Genomic DNA, 25,352 nt, shown 5'->3' with positions numbered 1-25,352 from the left:
GATTTCTTAATGATTCTTTTGATAAAATGTATACAGGTACATGAATAAAAGAATCACCTATATGATCGTGAAGTGTAGCCGCACTTCAAAGAGCTTGGGACTTGGCTTTTATACGATCAAGAATGGATTGGGACACACGGCTTTATAATTAGTGTCAAGTTATTTTGTTGAGATGATTGTAAAACTAATGTGTATATTATCTTCAGATATTCAAAAGAGTTGCTGGGTTCAATCTTTAAGATACCTTGATTTCTCGAATGTTTGAAATGTGTAATATACTAACATGAAAATTCAATCGTATCGATATTTTCATTTATGCATTAGTTTCGTTTCTTTTGTTTTTAAGTTTGTTAATTCAAGGTTACACTAAAATAGGGGAGGATTGTTGGTGATTTTATTACCAAATATATTTTAGTGTAATGGACTTAACAAGTGTTTCAAGAATAATGTTTTAGTTATAATACAAGTTAGGAGGTGTGGGAGTGCACACTTGTATTTACTAAACATTGTTAGTACCGAACCCTGATCTACTGTGTCAAGTCGGGGGACTAGAACAGTACAAGGACTAATCTGTCATTCTTTAAAGATGCAAATTCAAGGACTAATCTGTCTTTCTGAAAGATGCAAACTGTTCTCGTTTATCCGTTGAGTGGATAAATCCGGGAAAAGAACGACTCCTTTGAAACACAGAAAACTGCAAACGCTTTCTTCTTCATCTTCTTCTCAAAATTGATTCTGATTTTGTGCCTAAAATCAGAATTGTTACATCAGGAATTATCCCAGGTTGGATTTCGTGACACCCAAGACATTTAGGGTCGAAATATCAAACAAGGAAAGTGTTTACACGATTTCTGTTTGTGATCCAGATTTTCTATAACCCTATTTCGATTCCCCAATACTACATATTGCTAGATACTTGTATATGTAACAACATTTTATGTATTTTTACGATTTATGTAATTGTTCTTTGTGTCCAAAATATGCAAAGTATGTATTAAATGATGAGGAAATAGTGCAAAATGAAAACCTTAAACTATTAAACATTAAATGACAAGTTGTAAGACACATATTTCTAAGCATGAACAACCATCAAACAAATAACAGAAAATACCGAACCATATAATTTTGTTACACAAACCAGGAAATCCTGGAGAATCTGATCAAAACAGGACCATAAGATACATACAAATAGATGAAGATAAAAACAGGGGTAAAATCGACAATGAAGGGCAGATAAATCTTAAATAGGACGATGGCAAAAGAAAGAAAACAAAATTTATAAGTCAGAGAATATAAGAATGAAATATGTATGCATGAACTTACAATACTCAAGCACAAGCTATTTTGTTACTCGTTTATGTTAAAAATCGTCAAACCCTGGCTTTTATGAATCTGTACATGAAAAGATGGATAAGCAGGAAACAAACCTGAATTTTGAAGAAGAAAACTATCGGAGTAATGTGAAAAGAACGTGCAGATGTGCGTGATAAGGGTTAGGACGGATTTTAAGGATAAGTAGGGTATTTTGGGTATAAGATTAGCACCAAATAGGCAAATTTTTAGGTGATTCCTAAATCATTGGAAATTTCAAATTAAATTATGGGTTTTTTTTTTAATCTGAATAGTCTACCAAATAGGAACCAAATTATAAATTATTTTGTATTATATAAATACCAAACAAAAATATAAGACTAACAAACAATTTTGTAAAGTGTATCTCATCTATTGTATTTTTACTTTTCATCAATTTGTCAATTCTTCACACGAAGCAGAAATCTGTTCATTTAATAATAAAGAAGAGTATAATTATTATAATAACTTGAAGAAAGCTTGTTCATAATAAAACTAATATTTCATGTGATATTGAAAATGCACACAATTTAATGAGTATCGTCAAAAATGGAAACACACATGTAGAAATATACATAAAAAGGTGATAGGATGTGTAGGGGTGAAATAGTCACTCAAAAATAGAATGAGAAAATTTGAGAAATGACCAAAAAGGGGGAGTGGTTTGAAGAAAATAACCAAGAAAAAACAGATTTTGAAATATGACCAAAGGATCCGCAGAGCACCCTCTGCGGATCCATTAAAGGCTCTGCGGATCCTCTACAGCTCTGCGGAATCTTTGTTTTTTAATTTTTTTTCGTTTTTTCATTTTTTTTTGCGTTCATTTTCGTTTATTAATATTTTTTTTAAATACACTAATACCTTGTGTGATCATGTAAAAAATTTGACAAAAAAAGGTCAAAAATAATGAACTTAGGATCCGCAGAGCACCCTCTGCGGATCCATTAAAGGCTCTGCGGATCCTCTACAACTTTGCGGAATCTTTTTTTTTTAATTTTTTTTTTTGTTTTTTTGGTTTTTTTGCGTTCATTTTCGTTTATTAATATTAATGTTTTTAAAATACACTAATACCTTATGTGATTATGTAAAAACTTTGACAAAAAAAGGTTAAAAATAATGAACTTAGGATCCGCAGAGCACCCTCTGCGGATCCATTAAAGGCTCTGCGGATCCTCTACAGCTCTGCGAAATCTTTGTTTTGATTTTTTTAATTTTTTTTTTCGTTTTTTCGTTTTTTTTTTGTGTTCATTTTCGTTTATTAATATTATTATTTTTAAATACACTAATACGTTATGTGATTTATGTAAAAAATTTGACAAAAAAACGTTAAAAATAATGAACTTAGGATCCGCAGAGCGCCCTCTGCGGATCCTCTACAGCTCTGCGGATCCTCTACAACTCTGTGGATCTGTGCACACCTCTATGGATCAGTGTACACCTCTAAGGATCAGTGCACACCTCTGCGGATATGTGTACACCTCTAAGGATCAGTGTACACATCTACGGATATGTGTACATCTCTGTAGATCATTTATAGAAGTTATAGATGTATTTAATTTGTTTTTTGTGAGTTTCTGAGTTTCAATTACCAGTAGAAGTTTTTTTTCGTTGTGTTTGTGGAGAGTGATTTGTAAAATGAGTTTTATTATATTGTGTACGGGAGGGTCGTGGCAGTTAGTTAATGGAGTGGAGGTTTACGTTAGAAATAATGTGAAAAACTATGGTTTAAATCTTCCTCCTAACATTGACCATGAAATGTTATTACAAATGGTTAGAAGTAAGGCAGGTGTGTTAAATAGTCATATATGTTTGTCTTTTAAACACCCGGAGTTAGGGTATGTCATGGAGCTTGGAGATGAAACTAATGTATTTCAATTGAGACATGTAATGTCTGAATCAAAGAAGACGGTGCATTTGTATTTAATGGTGGTAGGTGAAGAAGCTGAAGAACAAGCAGTGGTTAACAACCAGTTTAATCAAGCAAAAACTAATAGAGGTCGTAGAGAAAGCCAATGTGATGGAAACCGTTCAAAGGGAATAAGAAATGAAGTGCCAAATTTTGTATCTGACAATGATACTTTTGTATCAGATAATGATAAAGAAGCAAAAGTGGGCATGACTGAATTACAACGTCAAAATTTGTTCGAGTTTGGAGAAGTTCCTGAAATTGATGATCGATGATGTGAGGAAAAATCAAATGAAGGGTGGTCGGATGATGAGTGCACGCAACAAAAAATTCCTGTAATCTGTGGTATTGTATTCCTTCTATTCCTGATTGTCCAGAACCTATTCTTGAACCTGGACCATTTCACAGTTTAGGTCCCAATGATAAATTAATTGTCAATCAAACCTATAACACCAAAAAAGAGCTAGCATTTGCTGTTAAATTCAAAGCCGTTAGAGAAAAGTTTCAGATAAAGGTCGAAAAATCTTCAAAATCTCGGTACCAGATTGTTTGTATGCAAGAAAACTGTCATTGGCGTTTATACGCATGTCTCATTAAAGGAACAGAAATGTTTGAAATTAAGACGTTTAATGACGAGCATACATGTTCTTCATTGCTTATACACCCAAATCATAGGCAAGCAAATAGCGAAGTTGTGGGAACCATAATACATAACATTATGGGTCAAGGAAATTTGAGAGTTTAGAAGCCTAATGATATAATTAGAGATATAAATGCTTTGTTACAAATAAATATGAGTTATTCACAAGTGTGGCATGCTAGAGAATTTGCTTTGGGATTGATGATAGGGACCCTTGAAGAAAGTTTCTCCAAACTTCCAGTTTATTTTCACAATCTGAAGAAACATAATCCTGGTACTGTGGCATACATAAAAACTGATTCGGAGGATCGTTTTGAGTATTGCTTTTTCGCTATTGGATGCGCAGTAATATATTTTTAAATATATTTGTTATTTTCTTAAATGTTTATAAACAAATTACATTGTTGATATATTAATGGTTTTTATATTGTTGTTGCTGATACGTGCTTTAAGAGAGTGTTGTAGAAAAGTTATTATTATGGATGGTGCTTATTTGAAGGGAAAGTACAAAGACACCATCTTGCATGCAGTAGCCATTGATGGCAACAGTCAGATCTTGCCTATTGGGTATGGAATTTGCCCAAAAGAGACTACGGATTCTTAGACATGGTTTCTTGAAAAACTAATGAATGCATTGGTGATGTGGAAGGTCTGACAATGGTCACAGATAGAGCACCCGCAATTGTTGTAAGTATTCAAAATGTTTTTCCAAATGCTCAACATGGATTGTGTGGTTTTCATCTAATAGAAAACATAGTCCACGCCTTTGGAAAAAACAAAAAAACAACAATTTTGTTTTGGAAGTTGGTAAGAGCTTACAAAACCACTGAGTTTGAATTCTAGTAGGGGAGACTTCGTAATATAAGAGATGATGTAGCGACATATCTCAATCAAATTCCACGTGAGAAATGGACCAGAGCGTACTGCCCTACTACGAGGTATCATTATATGACCTCAAATAGTGTGGGGTCCATGAATGTTGTATCAAATAAAGCAAGGAAGTTGCCTATATTACCACTTCTTGAGTTCTTTCGCGCACTTATGCAGAAATAGTTTTACAAACGGCGGATGGCTGCAGGTATGATTATGTTTAATTTTAAATTATATGAGAAACGTCATATATAATAATATATGTTTGTTTTAACAGAAAAAAGTACAACAATACTTACGAAGTGGGTTGAAGATATGGTTAAAAAAATAAAGAGGGAATTCAAGGATGGTCGATATCCGGTGTTGACAATACAACATATCAAGTGCATGACTTCAAAAGTGGCGGCATAGTGAATTTGAGGGAAAAGACTTGTTCTTGCAGATATTGGCAACTAATTGGTTTGCCATATGGTCATGTGATAATGGTTTTAACGCACTTGAAAAATGATCACTGTGGGCATATGGCTATAGATGCTTATAAAATTGAAACATATCGAAGAACGTACGAGCAGGCCGTATACCCTCTTTCAGAACTTAATGATTGGGAGGTTTCGGATGACCTTATGGTTGTTAACCCTCCTGTGATGGAAATACGTCAAGCCGGTAGACAAAAAACACCAATCGTATTCCCTCTCAAGGTGAGGAACCAAAAATAAGAAGGTGTACTAGATGTCATAGCACAACTCATAATGCAAGGACGTGTAAGGAAATCGTTCCAAAGAATCAAAGTAAAAGGAAAAAATGTACTGGGGCGTCAGGTAGTGGGACAAAAGCGACAAAAGAGGAACCGACGCAAGCGACCGAAAACCAATGACAACATGAGCCAGAGAACCAATGGACGCAACATACCGAACAACAATAGCAGCAGCCAGACAACCAATGGACACAACAGACCGAACATAAATGGCAGCAGAAGCCACATAACCAATGGACGCAAGGGACCGAATACCAACCGCAGGAAGACCCACATAACCAATGGTAGGGTTTCACCGATTACCAATGGCAGCAAGAGCCATATAACCAATGGACGCAAGCGACAGTAAACCTATGGACACAAGCAACAGATAACTCATGGACGGAATACGAAAACAGATCAAAGTTTTCGTGGTTCGATTTGAATGAATGAAGTTTATTTCAAAGTAGGTTTATTATGAAGGTTGTATGTTTATGTTTTCTAAAGTATGTTTTGTACCCTATAAAAACATGGAATATTTGTATAATTTTAATTAGGTTATTTATATGCACCGGTAGCAAACGTATTACATAAAACATTTCATTATTTTTATTTTTTTTTGTCAATTTTTTTACACAATAATCACATAAGGTATTAGTGTATTTAAAAAAAATAATATTAATAAATGAAAATGAATGCAAAAAAAATGAAAAAACGAAAAAAAAAATTAAAAAACCCACATTCCGCAGAGCTGTAGAGAGATCCGCAGAGGGTACTTTGCGGATCCTTTGGTCATTTTCCGAAATCCGTTTTTTCTTGGTTATTTTCTTTAAACCAACTCTCTTTTTGGGTTATATCTCGAATTTTCTCTAAAATCAAATAGCAAGGAAGTATACCCTTCAACAAAACAATAAACATATATTCTAATACCAAATTTTCATATAACAGGAGAATGTTGATAAAAAAATTTCTAATAACCTGTAAATCCTTCATTTGAACAACAAATTCGGTTTATAAACTTTTTCAATGTGTTTAATATTTATAGTCATTGATTGTCATTAAAAAAATAATGAAAAAAAAACTTATTAAGATGGTCATCTTTGATTTGTAGTTAGCATACACATCTAATAAGTTGAAATGTTCAATTTTGTTGCATTTATTAAAGGTGATTTATGTTTGAGGATACAGGGGTACCCCTGGAACAATTGTGAATATTGCAAAAGGTTATAAAGGTAGAATAAGAAGAAAAAAAAGGTGATTAGTGCCTTTAATTTTTAATTTTCTATTACTGCAAATATATGGAATAAAACAAATTGAACTTTAATACTTTCTAAAAATAAAAATTTATTCCACTATTACTAATCCAACAATAATGTCCCCTGTAAAAAGTTATCATTTTGACCTTTTTCACAATTTTTCTAACAATTTCAGTCTTTAACCATTTTCACATTTTCACAAATTCCACATTCTTACATTTGGACATTTTCACTTTTTTACATTTTGACCTCTCTATCATTTTAAAAATAGGCATACAAATTACCATATTGGTTATGTTACAATTTTATATTTTGAATTATAGTGACATTTTGGCCACCATCAGTTTCACCTCTTGAATCTTGATTCAATATGCACTATAAGAAACACCTCGATGCAGCCTTAAGTAGTCGATTGAAACTTCATATGTCACACCCCCGAACCAGGACGGCGGAAACGTTCGGGGGCGGTTGACGTCATTGTATAGTATCATAACAATTGAATAATAATGAAACTGTAACACCCCAAAATTTTCAAAACTTTTTCAAATGCTATGGTTATAAAAACATTTGGGTATTAACTCCCATTTAACATAAAATCGGTCCCACAAAAATAATTACAATTAAAACCTTGGGTGTTACGATTAATCATCATACAACCATAGCCAGCAAATACGAATTACATCAATAACATTAAATAAGGAACTTAACAAGTTCCACTCCATTCTCTATCTCTTAATCTTCTAACTTCCATCTATCAATTTTCTCCTTAATTGCAACCTGGAATACATAGCATTATAAAGAAATACGTAACACAAAAATGTCTCGTGAGCTACGTGAGTTTGTGACCCAAAACATTTATCACATTTTCATCAAAAACGTTTAATCTTTACAAAACATAGTTTTAGACCATAAATCAGTTTCAAGCATTTTCATGGAAAACTCGTTTCGTACGCATCATAAATATCATTTCATTTCATATCATATCTTATCATTTCATTTTAAAAGACATATTTCCATATTCCATTTTATTTTATCATTAAGGGCTAATTCTGGTATTAAACTGTTGCCATTTTTATACTTAGGGTCTACGCCCAATAAAGGAACCACTCCCAAGTCTAGACCAAAGTGGAAAGAACAAATCAGTCCACCAAGGCATTATTTCCATTAGGACATCTATCTCGCGAAGGGGAGGCGCCACCCCGATAGATTCCGCCAGTGCCTCTTACGAGGTATCATGGCCTGGGCAGTTTTCATTTCATTAATTTTCAATTCCTTTCATTACTTTCCATTCCTTTTCATTACTTTCAATTTATTGTCATTACTTTCCATACTTAACACATTTCACACATTAGTATCAAAAACTCATTTCAAAATTAAAGTATCTATATTTCAAAACATTTCAAACACATTTTAAAAACATTTGATCTTCCAAAACGTTCTTTTCTTTTAAAAACATTCTATCCTTCAAGGTATTCTTTCCAAATATCCTTTCAAAAAACATTTGACATTTTCATTTCAAAACATTTCATATATCAAACATTAGTGTTTCATTATCAAAAATCAAATTGCCATGTACCCCAAACTGGGAAAATGCCAACACGTACTCACCTAAGTCACACGTAGGTTAGCTAATGCTCTTCTAGTTCCTTTCCCTAGATCAATCCTCTTCAAACACTACCTACACCATATATGGACATAAGTCATTAAAATGACCAAAATACCCCTCATAGCTTCCGTTACTAAATTTTATTGTTTCAAATCATTCTTCATGCAAAAATATGAATGTAGGCGAAACTCGTGCATAAATCCGAGTCCGTATGCAAAAGTTATGAATAAAACAAGAAAATCTCCAAGTTGGGGGGCTACACGGGCCGTGTCAATTAAGCCTGAATTAACACGGGCCGTGTTTCCCTGTCTGTACACACACAAAACTCAATTTTTCTCAAAATAACACTATACTTTGCATAGTTCTTGAAAACCCTTTTCCAAATCACTTTGTACCATTTGTATAGGTTCTCACACATGTTTAGGATGTGTTTTATTATCTTAAAATACTCCACTTAATCCATTAAGTGTTCGTTGAAACCTTAAGATCATGATGACCCTCAAGTATTTAGAAGAAGAGTAAACTAGTCCATTTTTCACTTTAACATTCCAAAGCTCACAATGCTTGTTCCCAACTTATTGAACACTCAAATAAATGTTGTCAAGCACATAAAACCCCCATTAATCTCATTGGAAATACCCAATCTAACTATGGAATTCTCAATTCCATTCCATGTTCCAAAATTACCCTTGGGTCATAACAATCCCTATAGATGCATTTTTGCTAACATTCCTTCATGTTTATGTTTCAATATCATCTCTTGTATGTTAATTCATGCTCATGAATATCATTCACTTCTTATATGAGGTTCATTATTTAATTATCAATAGATTTCCCAAAATGCCCTTATGGCCAATTAGTCCATAAATTCAACTTTATATCACACAATCCTTCATGTTATTGCATTCAAATCATATTGTTAGTATCAACTCATGAATATGAGTATTATATACTCATCAAATGCTCAAATTCAAAGGATTTTATTGTTTCATCACATTTTCCCCAAAACCATATAAATTCCATGTTTATGTAACATTCTACCATCATAGATGTGTTTGAGCATTCCAATTGGATTTATTGCTTCTAAACATCATCTAGGTCATTGAACATCTCTCAATCCTAACGTAACAACATGAAATCTCCAAGTTGGATTTCTAGGGTTCATGAGGGTTTTCACCCAAATCCTCAAATCCATCAATGGGATGATTGGATTGAGGTTGGGATTATCAAAACAACTCAAGGGAGGTTCAAAAACCAAGCCCTAATCAAAGAATCATACTAATTTCGAAACTGGGAGTTAGACCCACTCCATAAATTCGAATGCTAAGCTAAAGGATGAGAAGATTTTTACCTTTCAAGCCTTGATTCCTTCTCTCCTTTGTTTGATTGCTTCATTCTTCACTTGGTTCGAACCCTAGATGGAAAGGAGCATAAAATCGCCATTTCACAGCCTTTTACTTCCTCTCATCGATCTCATTTTGCTGAAAATGAAGAGAGTTCATTCTTATTTTCGGATTTTACACATTTAGTCCCTCTAGTTTACAACTTTTGTAAAACTTGTCATTTCTTCATTTCTTTTCACATTTATCTAAAATAGGTTGACATAATGAGTCCTTGAGCATCCCATTCTTAACATTCCTCATCCATTTAACCTTGGTGAGTCAACCCTTGGTCAAACATACTTTTCCAAATTGACACTTTGGGTCCTTAACTTTGAAATGTTAACATCTCAACCTTTAACTTTGCAAGCTTCATATCGTCTATTGATATGATTATCATTTAAACGATTTAATTATGTAAATCCTCCTTTATTTAAATATCTTAATAAATTTAAGAACCTTATAAATTTTAGGATGTTACAGAAACATAGCAACCAAACAACATACATTGAGAATACAATCTTCATAAGTTTACAATTTGTAATTGTTCAAATGTTACACAAAAACGACAAAATTGTAAATTCCATAATGCATCAAAATATCCCAAAATCCATGGCTCAAGTATCTGCTTACTGGTTTCCTGATAATACAAGTTATTTTGAAAAGCGTCAACATAGAATGTTGGTGAGTTCATAAGCATTTTTGTAAGAAAAATGGTTTGTATCTGTTTTGTTTGAAAAGTGTTGTATGCTTCCAGAAAATCCAATATTTTCCATAAAAGTGAATTGTATGTTATTTCCAAAGACTATGAGTGTATGTACGCACGTTTCTTTGAATCATGTGAATGTATGTTCCCAAAAAATCCCATATTTCCTGATTGTATGAAACTGTAGTCTTAAACCCTAGGACCGGATTAGTGGTAATAGAGTACTACAAATAGTGTGTAGTTTTATATTATATAAAACTGGTGAAGTGTAAGTTTCTCGTAAATCGAGATAGTATTGTTAATCCCTATGTGAGTCATTATAACCATGCTTGATGTGGCTGTTATGCCTGTCATGACGTTCTTCAGGCATTGGTTTCGGTAAGATATTTGTCACCCTAGACTGGCCCCGTCTAGCTGTAGCGAACAACTCAGGTGTAGGGGTGTCAATCCCCGTATAGATCTATACACAACTATCCCGCTCTCCCTCCAGGAGGCTCTGGTTATAACTACATGACTTAGAGTGTACGCTAGGTAGGTACGGTGAAGATAGTGTCTCATTAGAGCATTAACAGATTTACGCAAATTTCGACTCCCTTTATTGAATAATAAAGTAACTTTACTAGTGTAACTTCGTGACAGGTGTTTTATGACACGCAATTTACAGGTTTCATAACATTCATTTTATGACACGCGTTTTACAGATTTCATGACATGCAGTCTATTATCCATGCTATATTAGTTTTATGACAGGCAGTTTATGACATGCAAATTTTTCTGTCATAAGTCTGTTTTGTATACCATTTTGGTTAAACGATTTATAACACTTTATACAAATAATCATTAGTGAATATGTCTAGTTGTAACATATGTTGTAAAAATAGCATAAAATCTTAGGTATTAAACCATCCTAATATTGACAACAAGTTTACGACTATTTTACTAATAAAATTGTTTTTAGTAAAATAACAAACTTTGTAGTTTGTTTAACCCTCTATTACCGGTTTGAAAGTTTTGGTAACACAAAATGTTTTTATTTTGGGTCAACTCTTGCCAATCACGATTTTTATGTAACAAAACACATATGTCAAAACTTTTAGGTAGTTAATAATGATTATAACCCTTTTTATACAAGAATATGTTTCATTTTCACCACATAACTATGATGCATGTAATTATTCGTTGGTTAAACTTATTATGTCATGTATAAAGCTTGTTAATCACAATTTTAGGGTGTGTTAGCATGAGATATTCAACATTATATGCACAAATCATTACATAAACAAGTTGGTGCAAGCAAATATCCAATGGATAAACGAAACTTGACTTGTATCCCCCCCCCCCCCCCGCCCCGGAAAAGCATGAAAAACACGAAAAACATGAGGGTATGAAGCTCACCTTGATGTTTTCATGTGGTAGTAGGAAGGAAAAATGAAGAAGATGTCGAGCCTAGCCTTGTACAACTTGAAGAACACTCAAAAATTGCTAGTGTTCTAAGGATTCTAGCACACGAAAATGGTGTGTAAATAGGATGAAATAAACAATATAAGGTGTAAAAACACTAGGAGTTATCGAAATTACTTACCAAATATCTAAGAACCACTTAGATGATGAAGACTTTTGAAGAGAACCTAGCTTGTTCTTGAGAGAGTTTGAAGACTTGAAACTGGAAATGTGAAAGGAATGGAAGAAGGAAAGGTGAAGTTTGCTAGTGAATAAATGAAGAGTGTTCTCCGGACATGGTTTAAATGGGATGAGTGAGCATGGATATTTGATAGATATTTGGGTGTGTTGCATGGTATGTATTGAATATAATGGTGTAAAGCTGAATTCTTTTCCCAAGCAAATCTTTGACATACTAAATATCTAATAGAAAACTCCCCTGGACTCTACTTTTCATGCATTACTTTATGGGGTTTCGGCCATAGGAAGGGGTTTGCGGCCTAGGCATGACCGTAAACCCTTGGTACCCCTCACACAATGGGGATTTTGGTCATATTGGGTCCTAAAATGGTGTTTACGGCCAAATTATGGCCCAAATGAGGGTGTTTGCGGCCAAGGGTGGCCCAAATGAGGGTGTTTGTGGCCAATGGTGGTTCTTATGGATATGTTTACGTTTCTAGTTAATAGGAAACTCAAAGGTGATGGCCTTATAATTCGAGTAGTCAAGATTATGGCATAAGCGTAAGTTCTTGTGTTAAAAACCATTTGATTTTGGTTTGATTTGCATTGATCATTTGAGGCTTATTGCAACGTGAGTTTCAAGTGGATTTTATAAAAAAATCATTGTACCAAAGTTAAACATTGCATACACACTTATATACAAGACCCCTTTGACTTGGTTTGACCCGAAATTTTCTAGTTGCCACATCATAGTTTTAAATTAGTGGCGTATGGAATTACTGATCATATACATTTATTCATAAATAGAATCTAAGTTTTCTAGCATCGGGGGTAAAATGGTAAAAACAGAGGGTTGTTTTTTACAATATATGAGGAAATAGACTAAAATGAAAGGTGATTTTCATAATTTTCGGTTAATATCTTTTTTCTCAAATAAAATAAGATTGAAGTCTAAATAGTTTGTAAAAAAGTTTACTTTTGTTGTATAACTCTTTTGTTGAACATCGTTCTTAAATCTATTAACATACGCACCTGGGAAGTTGAATGCATAAAGTGATTTTGTTGCACTTACATGGTTTTTAATTAAGGCAATGTACTTTTGAAAATCTATATATTAAGTCATTATACTTTGGAAAATCATAACATTGTCGTTCTAAATTTTTTGTGTTTAATGTTCTTTGTCATTTATATATAATATAGAACTGCACATTATATTCACATATGCTTTGGTATCAACAGATGCTATAATATGAACAAATGAAAGTATAATGTTATAAAACAAATGTAACACCCCAAATCCAGCAGACCAAGAAAGGGAAGGAAAACCCTAAGGGAATGGGTCAACTCGTCGAGTCCAAGGAAGAACTCGACGAGTCGGAGCAAGTTGTCGTGTCAGGGGTTAAGTGACCGACTCGGCGAGTCGGGGGACCAACTCGGCGAGTCTGGTCTGGGGTGGGAAACCCTAAAATCGGGACTTGATACCCTATTTAAACATCTCATTCTCATTCCATCAGCCTCATTTGTAGCCTCCACTGTCCAGAGCCTAACCCACGAAACCCTAATGTTCTCTTTGAGTGTGTGAGCCATGATTGAAGGATTTAGAGTGTTCTTGAAGTCTAGAAGAAGAAGAAGGAGGTTGGAGGTTCAAGGAGAAGGTTGTAGATCTAGGATGTTTGTTTCATCTTCATCAGTTTCTGGTAATCAAGTTCCTTTCTTGCCTTATGGTTTCATAGATCTCTTTATGGCCATTTTATGGGGTTTTGGTCCAAGATTGTTAGCTTTTGGGACTTGGACATTCAAAGCCAAGATCCTTTCAGATCTGATGTCCTTGAGGGTGAAGAAGGCATAAAGTTGCAACCTTTATGCCATTGAAGTCCCATATAAACCCTAAGAATGTTATGATGGTCCTTTTTAGCCCAAGAGCCCATGCATGAAAGGAAAGGTTGAAGCTTGCATGTTTGTTGGGTGCTTAGGGTCCAGATCTTGGTTTCCCTGTATTGGTTTGGAGTAATAAGGGTTGTTGGACCTAAGAGTTATGTCTTAATAAGCTAGGGTTTTGTCTAAACCCATTAAGAAGGACTAGAGGTGGGTAAAGTTGGAAACTTTACCCTCATGAGGTCATTTCCAGAGTACCTTTAAAGTTTTGGAGTTAGATCTGAAGTATAAGGGCTTAATCCATTAAGATAGCCCAACGGACCAAGGAACTCGGCGAGTCCAGGGAAGGACTCGACGGGTCGAAGCGGAATATCCTGAATAGATTCGCGTTAGAACTCGGCGAGTCAGAGGAATGACTCGGCGAGTTGACTCGGTTTATCACGAGTCAGAACAGCCAGGGAACTCGGCGAGTCAAGGGCTGACTCGACGAGTTGGTTCGTAGTTGAAGGATTCTGAGCTTTAGAACTCAACGAGTTGATGGAGCAACTCGGCGAGTCCAGTCAACCTGAAGTGTTGACTTTGACCATGGACCGTTGACTTTGACCTTGTCCAGAGTTGACTTAGTATGAATTTTAAAGGGTGTTCTGGTCTAAGTGTTGTGTTGGTATTGGTAGCTCGGGGAGCTAGGGGAGCAGCAGTTCGGGGGATTGTCAGATAGCAGCCAGAGGTGTTTCAGCTAGTCTTCAGCAGTGCGAGGTGAGTCTCCCCACTATGTGCATGAGTCTACGGCCACAATGTCGGCCCATTATGTTTATGCTTATGGTTATGTGAAGTAGGAAGACCCGGGGGTTAGCCCTAGGCACTTATTGGGATATGTTCGGATTTAGATCCGTTACCGGGGTTAGCCCGATGCAGTTTATATGTTTCGGATTTCGGTCCGATGTCGGGTGGTACCCGAGGTAGTAGTGTATGTGTAGTTATATTTGTTGTCTTTGTGATACTTGTATGTGCCTGGTAGGGAGGTGAGTCGGGCGAGGTCTCGTATCTCATCACTAGCCGAGTATGGACGGGGTTCCGTATCTCATTAGTAGCAGAGCAGGGGCGAGGCCCGAGTTAGGAGAGAGGTGAGTGTGGGCGGGGGCCCGTATCTCACTATCAGCAGGAGCGTGGACGGGGATCTATGACTTATCAGTAGCAGGACAGGGGCGGGGCCCAATATAGGCGAGACCTTAGATCAGTAGTATAGTAGAGTATGTTTAGCTTTATGATATGAGTTATGTTATATCCTCATATTTGTTAGTAGCGGGCGAGGCCCAGAGACAGGCGGGGCCTAAGAGAACAGATCTGTATACCGAGCGGGGCTCGATGCCAGGCGGGGCCTGATGCCGGGCGGGGCCCGATGCCGGGCAAGTCCCGATGCAGCGGGCGGGGGCCCAGTATGTGAATATGTATGTGGTATGTGGTAGATTGGGGAACTCACTAAGCTTCGTGTTTACGGTTTTCAGTTTTGGTTTCAGGTACTTCCGGTAGCGGAGGGAAGAGCTCGGGATGATCGCATGGCACACACCAAAGAAGTTTAGTCTGGGATGCTTACTCTGATAAAATGAACAAGTGTTTTGAAAAGATACTCTGATTTGTTATATAACCCTTTTAGTATGTTTGAAATGATTTGATACTACGGTATAGCAATGTTTTAAAAAGAAATTTTTGGTCATGATTTTTGGGACATTTCAACAAATTAAACTCGATCACAGACAGGTTTAACAATAGTTCTTTGAGTACATTAGTAACATACGAGATTAAAATCATTTATATATAATATAGAACTGCACATTATATTCACATATGCTTTGGTACCAACATCTCTCCATTCCCAAGTGGTGGATTGAAATAATTCCAGTCGGAAGTTTTCATAGGCTTGATCATTTCTCAAGTCGCTACAACGAATAAAACATAAAAGTTAATTACATAAATAACTTAAATAAGTAAAATTACTAATATTACTAACGTCGGAGAGTCGATAACCGCCTCCCAAACATCAGCCGTCCAATTTTGCTGAGATTCAATCCTGGCAGCAATAACTCTCTATTTACAGGTTTTTGGCGGTTCCTTCTTCTCCCCACGTTCTGCACAATCGCCGGTGTCTCCTCCCACATCTTCAATCGGTTTCTCCACCACGTTCCTATGAACGGTTCCTCACCCCCAAGTTGTATAAATAGATGGAAAGAGAACCACCTTTTCTGTTGCGAAGCTCACGTTCTCAGCCGATGGCTTCCCCAATTCAATTCAATCGCCCTCGAGATCTCTCCATCTACTGGTCCCCATTCTTAATTTAATTCATATATCGTCGTTTACCATATACTCCTCATGTTGCAAAATTGGGTATTTAGGGGTTTCTCGGTTTCAGTTATCCCTCCAGCTGAAGCAGCTTGGGTTAATACATATGAAAGATTATCACCACGCTGGAAATCATTCGTCCTTCCTTCTCAAGTAAATCATTCGCCCTCCTTCTCAGGTATTATTGACTGTAGGTTTTGTTTAGTTTGCTTTCTATTAATTCGGATTTTTTCATGTTAATCCAAACGAAATCAATGTTCAGGTTATGAATCTAATGTCAAAGTAAATGATTAAACGAGTGATCATTTATTAAAGCTGTTAGAAGCAAAATCAGCGTTCAGGATTAGGAATCTCATATTGGACTAAATGATTAATCTCAGAGTGAATTAGTTGAGTTATTGGAAACAAATTTAATGCTCAAGGACCTCATATAAATTCATCAACATATTTCTAGGAGTAAACAAGTGGTTTTTCATATCCGTGAAGGTACCTTATCTCCTCTCTCTTTTAACACAGAGCTAATTGATTCCTTGGTGATTTCTCTGCAGTCTGAAATTCCAATTGTGATATCTATAGAGTTAACCAGGTGGATGCAGCGAGACTTGATGTTGAGATGTCAGCCATGTTGAAAGAGCAATTGGTCAAGGTTTTCTCTGTAATGAAGGTACGTTATGAAATAATCTAGGTTTTTCTTTTTGTTTCCATCTTTAATTTCTTACCAAATCTTATTTTTTTGGGATTAGCCAGGATTGCTATTTCAATACGAAGCTGAGCTTGATGCTTTCCTTGAGTTTCTCATTTGGAGGTTCTCCATTTGGGTTGATAAACATAAACCTACTCCAGGAAATGCTCTCATGAATCTAAGATATAGAGATGAGCATGCCACGACTACAAGAGGAGAAAGTAAGAAGTTTCAAGTATATGATTATATATATATATATATATATATATATATATATATATACTAGTAGCATACCCGCGCGATGCAGCGGCGGCGATTTGTTTCATTCTGTCGATTAGTTTCCGAACGAAAGTTAGTGTCATTTCGGGGGTCTTCAAATTGTGTCATTTCGATTTGTTTTATTTCGACGATTTGTTTATTTCGGCGAGCATTTGTCTCTAGAAGGGCCTCAAATAGTAATTTACATCTATTACTCTTTATTTGGCAGTGGACCTGCGCGATGCTGCAGCGTCAAATAGTTTCTTTAGTAAATAGTTCGCATGCGGCGATTAGTTTTCTTTTCACGAATTGTTTTGTTTCAGATAACTTTTTTCGGCGAATTATTTCTAGCTAGGTACATAATGTAGCGGCGTAACAATTAGCTAGGTACATAATGTAGCGACGTAACAATTTTCTATCTGTTGTTATCTATTATTTAAATTTAAATTAGTATACTCAAAAATAATTCCATTTCAGAAAGTATCATCAATACATAATCTAATTTAAATCATAACCTAATCTAATTTAAATCATAACCATCAAATGTTGTATAATTATCATTGTTAAAAAAGTTTAAATGATATTTTATAATTAAAATGTAAAATACTTTTTTTTCTATAAGTTTTATTGTTATAAAAATCAATCGTCTTTTAAAATTACTTATACATAATATTTATATTATATATTTAATATTTATATTATATCTTTGTAATTTTATGTTTGAATTTAAAATAAAAATAAAAGATAACTATTTTATTTACAAAAAGGGTAATTATATTTATAGTCTCTACGTCGTCTTTCCCACTTTACCTCTTTCCCACATGTTTTTTTGCCATTGTTTTATATAAAGTGAAGAACAAATATATAGATTCAAAAGTCACATTTTATCGAATTTGAGATTATGTTTAAAATATATACATTTGAGTTATTTTGTAACAATATTGACCATTTGTGAATTTTGTCTAAATAACATTTTGTATTTTAGAATTTTGGAATGTTGATGTTAATTTTAACCATATAACTTATTTGCCATTTATATATATTTATTTTAATTTATTTTAACAATATAACTTTGGCGACAGAAAACTATGTGAATATTATTAAAAATTGAAGTTAAAAAAGAAAGTTCTCAAAGTTTTCATTTCTTTTTTTTTATATAACATAATATACTTAAACACTTACACTTAATAAGAACTTACTTGAAATTGTAATTTTTTATTATTTATACACTCTTCATTGAACCATGCGTGTGAAAATTCAATAATATTAATACTTTATTTTATTTATTCAAATATAATATTTTATTTATTTTCATATCAATATATTATGTAGGATTATTAGCCACTTTATGTACTTGTAATCATCCTTTTATTTGACTTTTAACTTTTTTTTTTTAATTTTATTGTTTATTTATTAGTTTCTCAAGAGTATTATTTGATATAGATGAAATATAGTTGGGAAATTATATCAGAATCATAAATCATAAATATTTTTGTATAATATATTAAATAAAGAAAATAAACATAAAAGTGATTCAACAAAATCGAAAAAGACAATATAGACTTATAGAGTTTATACTTTATAGGCTTTACTTTTTCAGACTTTTCCTATTCCTTTTAAATAAAAATCTCTTTCCGGACAATTAAGATATGCAAGGTACAATACAAGTTAATGCTCAATCCACTTAACGACTTGTTCCAAACATATGTGATCACTTTCTCTCTCTCTCTATTAGTTTATATGTTATTTAAGTAATTAATTGTTTAGTGTTTACTAATTTTGAATATTATATTGTTTATTTGATATACACAAGATAATAAAGCAATCAACTAAAAATATATAAATGTCACAATTAACTTCAAATAAAATATATGTAAATTTTAAAAAAACATTCAAAATATTAAGATATTAAGAAAATACAAATAATCGTAAGTTGGAAACCAAAAACATAAACATAAACAACATTTTTGTTCATTAAAGACGAATCATACACAACCTAAGGTTTTTATTTTTTTGAATATCAAAATACTTCTTTCATCAAATCCTACAACACTATCAAAATCTACGAAAATCAAGCAAACACTCATAAGTCAAAACCTACTACATCTTTACCTAAACATCTACACAAATACTACAAAAGCCTGTAAAAGCTTTTACACAATACCCAATTAAACAAATACAAATACAATAAATATCATAATACATAAACTTTTTTGAATAAAAAACACAAATGTGGCGTTCCTTCACTATGATTTTCTTTATCAACATGGATATTTACATATCTACACATAACTATTACATATTGAATATTTACATGACATAATTAGAAATTGGTCAACAAAAAAAGAAAGTTCGATGTTTGAAAAAATATATCTCCATTACCCATTCTCATCTTTGTCTCTCTAACTTCCTTCGGTTTTCTCAGATCTAAATAGGGTTAATGATGTGGTGAGGGTTGTGGAGGTGTTTATGTGAGCAGTGAAGGTATATGTGACCGTAATTAGAATGAAAGTAGTTAAGGGTGCCTGTAAAGGGTTTTTACATCTAAGGTTTTTAGAAATGGTTAGGAAAACAAATTTGGGTGGTAGAAGGCAGAAGAATAATAGTTAAAGGTGGATCTAAACGGTGGCTATTGTGGTTTACCGATGTTAGGGAGTGTTGCAGTTTCTTGAAAGGGGAAAAGAGTATGGCAGCTTGAAAACAACAACATGTGAGAGAGCGACGCCTAGCTGGTAAGGCTTAGCGGTGACGATGGTGATTGTGACGGTGCAAGGCAGCGATTTTGTAGCTGAAAGCGGCGGTTAAGGTTTTTAGAGAGACGAAGTGAAAGTGTTTAGGGTTTTTACATTTTAGATCAAAAGAAGAGATGACGTGAGAATAATTCATAATAGCATTAGCTTATATAATGAAAGAGTATGCTTGTTTGTGTAAACTTTACATTTTGATTGGTTATTTTTTTTTTTTCACATGGATCGCAATCTCCACCCTTCAAATTCATCTAAAGGCCTAAATTCAACCTCCTTGTTTTTAAGACTTAGTCTTAAAACTTTTCATCTTCTTATTATGTATATATTATAAAGTATTATAGATTATATATATATATATATATATATATATATATATATATATATATATATATGTTCAAGTGTTTAAAGTAACTATTGTGTTATTGTATACATAAATGTGGGCCAATCAAAATTAAATAAAAAAATAAATAATTAAATAAATAAATAAGGGTAATTTAGTAATTTGTTTAGTAAATTCCAAAAATAATTCATTTAATCATGGTATTGACTTAATAAATAAGCGTGTCTTCCTCAATCTCCCACCCCCTAACATCCTACAGGGTTGAGAATTACTGTACATCTAATCGAAGGTACTTATAGAGGAACCCCTCACTGTCGTAGAGGGTATGAACCAAACTCATACCCACAACTCCCGCCGCTTCCACAACTTCGACGGGACCACCACTGTTCGACTCCCCTCAACCTCACGACAAATCCCCCGAGAAGATCCAGGCCGACTTGTCGCTGGAGCCGCCTAAAAATAAACTCTCTTTCGTTGGAGCACCACCAAATCGACGTCGCCACAGCCTCCTAAAATCAAACCCTCCATCTCTAAATCGATTGTAGGTATTTCAATTTCTTTTCTTGTCCTTGCTTTGATCATAACCCCTTCTTCTCCCTTCTTATTTTTTATTTCTTTTTTTGGATTCATAAGGATGAATTCATTGATGTTGTTGATCTGTGGTGGTATGTAGAGGTGTTTGATGGACAAGAATGAGGAAGATGGTGCTTGTTGATGGCATTACACATAACATTGAATGCAAAATGGAGAATCGACAATTGATATGGCCTATTAGTGGTTTGATGGTAGCAGAACTAGGGTTCGTGAGAAGATGATCTGCAGACTAACGACATAAGGAAGATAAAATGTTGAGGCAATAAAGATCGAGTCTCTGATGTAAACTCTCTTTCGCCGGAACACCACCAAATCGATGTCGCCACAGCCTCCTAAAATCAAACCCTCCATCTGTCTAAATCGATTGCAGGTATTTCAATTTCTTTTCTTGTCCTTGCTTCGATCATAACCCCTTCTTCTCCCTTCTTATTTTTTATTTCTTTTTTTGGATTCATAAGGATGAATTCATTGATGTTGTTGATCTGTGGTGGTATGTAGAGGTGTTTGATGGACAAGAATGAGGAAGATGGTGCTTGTTGATGGAATTACACATAACATTGAATGCAAAATGGAGACTCGGCAATTGATATGGACTGTTAGTGGTTTGATGGTAGCAGAGCTAGGGTTCGTGAGAAGATTCCGTGTTGGTGTAGTGACAAAGGCAGAAGTGTCTCTCTCTTTAAAACCTTGCACATGATTCCACCCTACTTGACTTCTTATTTGTATCTGATCAAGGGTGGTGATGATGGATGGTTATGATGGGTGGTAATGGTGGGTTCTAGTTGTGTCAATTACAGGTAAAATTTTTGATTCACTACCCAACTGATCAGTTTGACAAAGGCAGAAGTGTCTCTTTAATTTTGTTAATGATATTTGTTGCTTCTGCTTATTTTAGGGCTTGATTCACTACCCAACTGATCAGTTTGATTTTCCAATGGGGTTGTACAAGACTATAAGTTCCAATTCTGTTGGAATCACAAATTCCAATTCTGTTGGAATCACAAATTTTTCCTCATGATCTGCTGGAATCACAGATTCCCATTCTATTGGAATCACAAATTCCAAATAGTGATCAATTCGGTTGGAATGGAATCACGAATTCCAATTCTGTTGGAATCACAGAAGTTGATGCTTGAAGAACGGACCGCAAAATTGAAAGTGATTATAAGCAACATTATTCTTTTAGAATGTATTAGTGTCGTTGTTAGATTTTGATGTTTTCTTACCCGTTTTGAAAGTTTTTTTAGTATTATTCAAGAATTGATTGTTCAATAAATGTAATTCTTAACAATTGTTACCCGTATTCTATAAGAAATAATGTATTTTTTGTTTTTATCCTTCAATTGATTGTTCAAGAATTTGTTATTCTACAAGAATTTTTAAAGTCACGATCAAGAAATAGGTTCAAGAATATTTTTATTATTTATGGTTCAAGAATATTTTTATTTTTGAATATACCCATAAACATATTCTGTCAGAATGTCCGAATTAAAAGAATTATAATTCGTAAAATCGGATTTTTAAAATTAATAGAATCCATGATTCCTTAAAAAATGCAATTTTCCTTTATTAAATCTATATTAATTGACTAAAATACCCTTGCAATTAATTAAGATGATATTTTTCAATTATATTTAATTTCAATAATATATATTAATCACTTTCTTAAAATAAGTGAATTTGATTGGCCCACATTTATGAATACAATAACACAATAGTTACTCTAAACAAAATAACCTAAGCCTATATATATATATATATATATATATATATATATATATATATATATATATATATATATATATATATATATATATATTCTATCAAGTTCTAACAGTGACCAATACATCTCAATTAATTCCAATCTATTTTCCAGTTAGAACGGGCTTGGAGGGACCTGGACTCACTATTGCTTAGAAGATATGGTATTGTGTTGCTACAGTTGGTGGACAATATATTTGGACTCGTCTACAGTCTTTTTTTGCTTTTCGTCGAGGGGGTGATTCTAATCAGGTATATGTCATTCCATGTTTAGATAGTTGAACCCTCATCTTTTTGTAATTGCAATCCTCTCCTCCCATCAATATGATAATAAATGAAGATGAATAAATTAAAATTTTGTGTTCTTTTTTGGTCCCAATTTCTTTTTCTCTCACCCCTTCCATTTATTTCATGGGCAAAGGTCAGCGGGTCATCGAGCTTGGTTTATAATCCAACGTATTGAAGGGTTTTATAAAGCTGCATCTTTCACCAATTTGCTTATTTTTCTTTACTCTGGGAGGTATGCAATAACCTTTTCATTTTGATGGTTTTGCTAATTGGAATATGTTAATGGCTTAGTGCTGCTGGAACTATCTTTTCAAGTGACTTAATTTCATTATAAAATGGTACTAGATGCCAACAAATAGCTACTTGGGTTAAAGGGCGAAGAAACTTGGGAGTACATATAATATAAAAAAACATGTGTATACTAATAAAGTATATTAATTTCATGGTATGCAAAGTTTTGATTTTTTTTATCATCGAGATAAATGCTATGAAATATCCTTTTTAGTAGTAAGCTATTTGTGTATGTTTTACTATACCACTTTGTTGATCTTGTTGGACATGAATGTGCATCCAAAGTCATTGAATGTGCAATATTTTTGGAAAAAAAAAGACATAAATGCCCTCATCATCCTTAGTGTTATGTTTTTCAATAAGTGTCTTCTTAAATCAATATTCCAAGTCGCTATGATGTATTCGAGAAGGAGCTTGATTATGTGAAGCAACTAGTAAAGAAAGGGCATGAGCTAAAAACAAAAGATATGAGAATTGCTGCTCTTTTTAGGCCGGAGTGTTTTCCTCAGTATTGTGATGGAGAGACTATAGGATGGGGATTTAAATGTTACTTCTAATTTGGGTGTTAAGTTCTTTTTCAAGGTCAAGACTGATATGAAAACATGGTCTATCCCAACTAAGATTTAATGGGGTTTTTTTGTTAGTCTTGAATCGGAAAAACTCATCCAGAAACCAAATTAGTGTTCAGCTCCTACTGGTTGAAGGTAAAAACACTTCCATTTGTTAATGTTTTTTGTTGATTTATGCCTAATTTTATTCAACCATATTTTTTTTGATTTCATATTAAGTTTGTATTTTGGAGCTTTTCCTAAAATCTTACATCATTCAACATCTGTGGATCGAATACGGTATAGCATCTTAGTTGAACTTGAAAGGGGTATACTTTTTTCTCTTTTCCACTGTCTTTGTATCTTAAATACTAAAAATGACAGATTTGATTCTTTCTATTGCAATTGTTGATGATTGCAACATTAAGTAGTTGATTGAAGCTTCATAGTTTTAAATCAGTAGCTTAATGATCATATACAACTTTTCATAGATAGAATTTAACTTTTCTAGCATTAGGGGTAAAATGATTAAAAGAGAGGGTTGGTTGTGACCAAAAGGGTGTCATTGAGGTAAATTGCAAATTTTTTATAGAAATAAACTCGAATTGGGGAGGAGGAAAGAAGGCATGGTCTCAAAGTTTTGTGTCGAATTGGGGAGAAGGAGGAAAGAAGGCATGGTCTCAAAGTTTTGTGTTTTATTTTCTTGCTTGTGAATATTGTAACTCTTTTTAAATGTTTTGATAATAGAATATGTTTTGTCTATTAATTTCAATAATAAACAATAATCATGCCAAACCTGTAACAAAATCAATATATTTTTTTATTACACCGGTCAACCTTCCACCAGACGGGTATAACAAGTTGAACATGAAATAGCGGTTATGGTTGCAACCAAGATCAAAGTCGATGCAACAAAAAAGAGTTCAAATGCGAAAATTCTTGCTTCTACTAAGTACGTTGTTGGTTGTCTTTCTTTTCTTGCTATCAATTTTTATTATATTAACCAATGTTGTTCATTTTGTTTTTTGTATTAAGGTTTTAAGTGAACATCGAAAAACACCTTGGGTGGAAATATACAAATGCATTCAAACCCCTTTTACAATTATCAAAATTATGACATAATTAATCTAATTATTTACTTTCTTTTCGATTTTACAGGTTAGAATCCACATGTTGCTTTCATAAATACTCGCGTCAATGTATTGTGAACCGGACAAAGGTTGTGTTCCCCTTTATCTTTGTAATTTTAATTATTATTTTTTTCATTTAAACATATACATATTAACAGAATGTACATTCCTTTTGTATCGATTTACCTACTTAACTCTTTTCTATATTGATTAAACTATCATGCACTTTTTGACCGGTTATAAGCAAAAATGAAAAAAAAAAAAATGAAGTACTTTTACCATTTTAGCAATTTAGCCATTAAACTGTAGCTTTCTGTCAATTTATCTACCATTTAAGTCAAAACACCATCTGGTTTTTTGCATAATGCAACATTAGCATTGTACTTTCTTATACCCTTTTAATGGGCTAAAATGCTTTAAATAGCATTCTACTTT

General features: G+C 33.7%; 1 pseudogene across 1 annotated transcript; it reads left to right on the top strand.

The window, feature by feature from the left end:
* The first annotated feature begins 16,160 nt into the window (after positions 1 to 16,160).
* Positions 16,161 to 25,325, top strand: LOC145114162 (peroxisome biogenesis protein 2-like; annotated as a pseudogene). Its single transcript, XR_013710945.1, has 7 exons — positions 16,161 to 16,258; positions 16,332 to 16,431; positions 16,827 to 16,942; positions 17,022 to 17,181; positions 22,776 to 22,908; positions 23,076 to 24,739; positions 24,946 to 25,325. The product of XR_013710945.1 is annotated as a peroxisome biogenesis protein 2-like (transcript).
* Positions 25,326 to 25,352: the final 27 nt, after the last annotated feature.

Source organism: Lactuca virosa, chromosome 5 (genome assembly GCF_052849685.1).
Source record: "Lactuca virosa cultivar CGN04683 chromosome 5, Lactuca_virosa_CGN04683_v6, whole genome shotgun sequence".
Classification (NCBI taxonomy): Eukaryota; Viridiplantae; Streptophyta; class Magnoliopsida; order Asterales; family Asteraceae; genus Lactuca; species Lactuca virosa.
The sequence above is the reverse complement of the archived record's forward strand: the minus strand, read 5'-3'. Positions and strand labels throughout refer to the sequence as shown.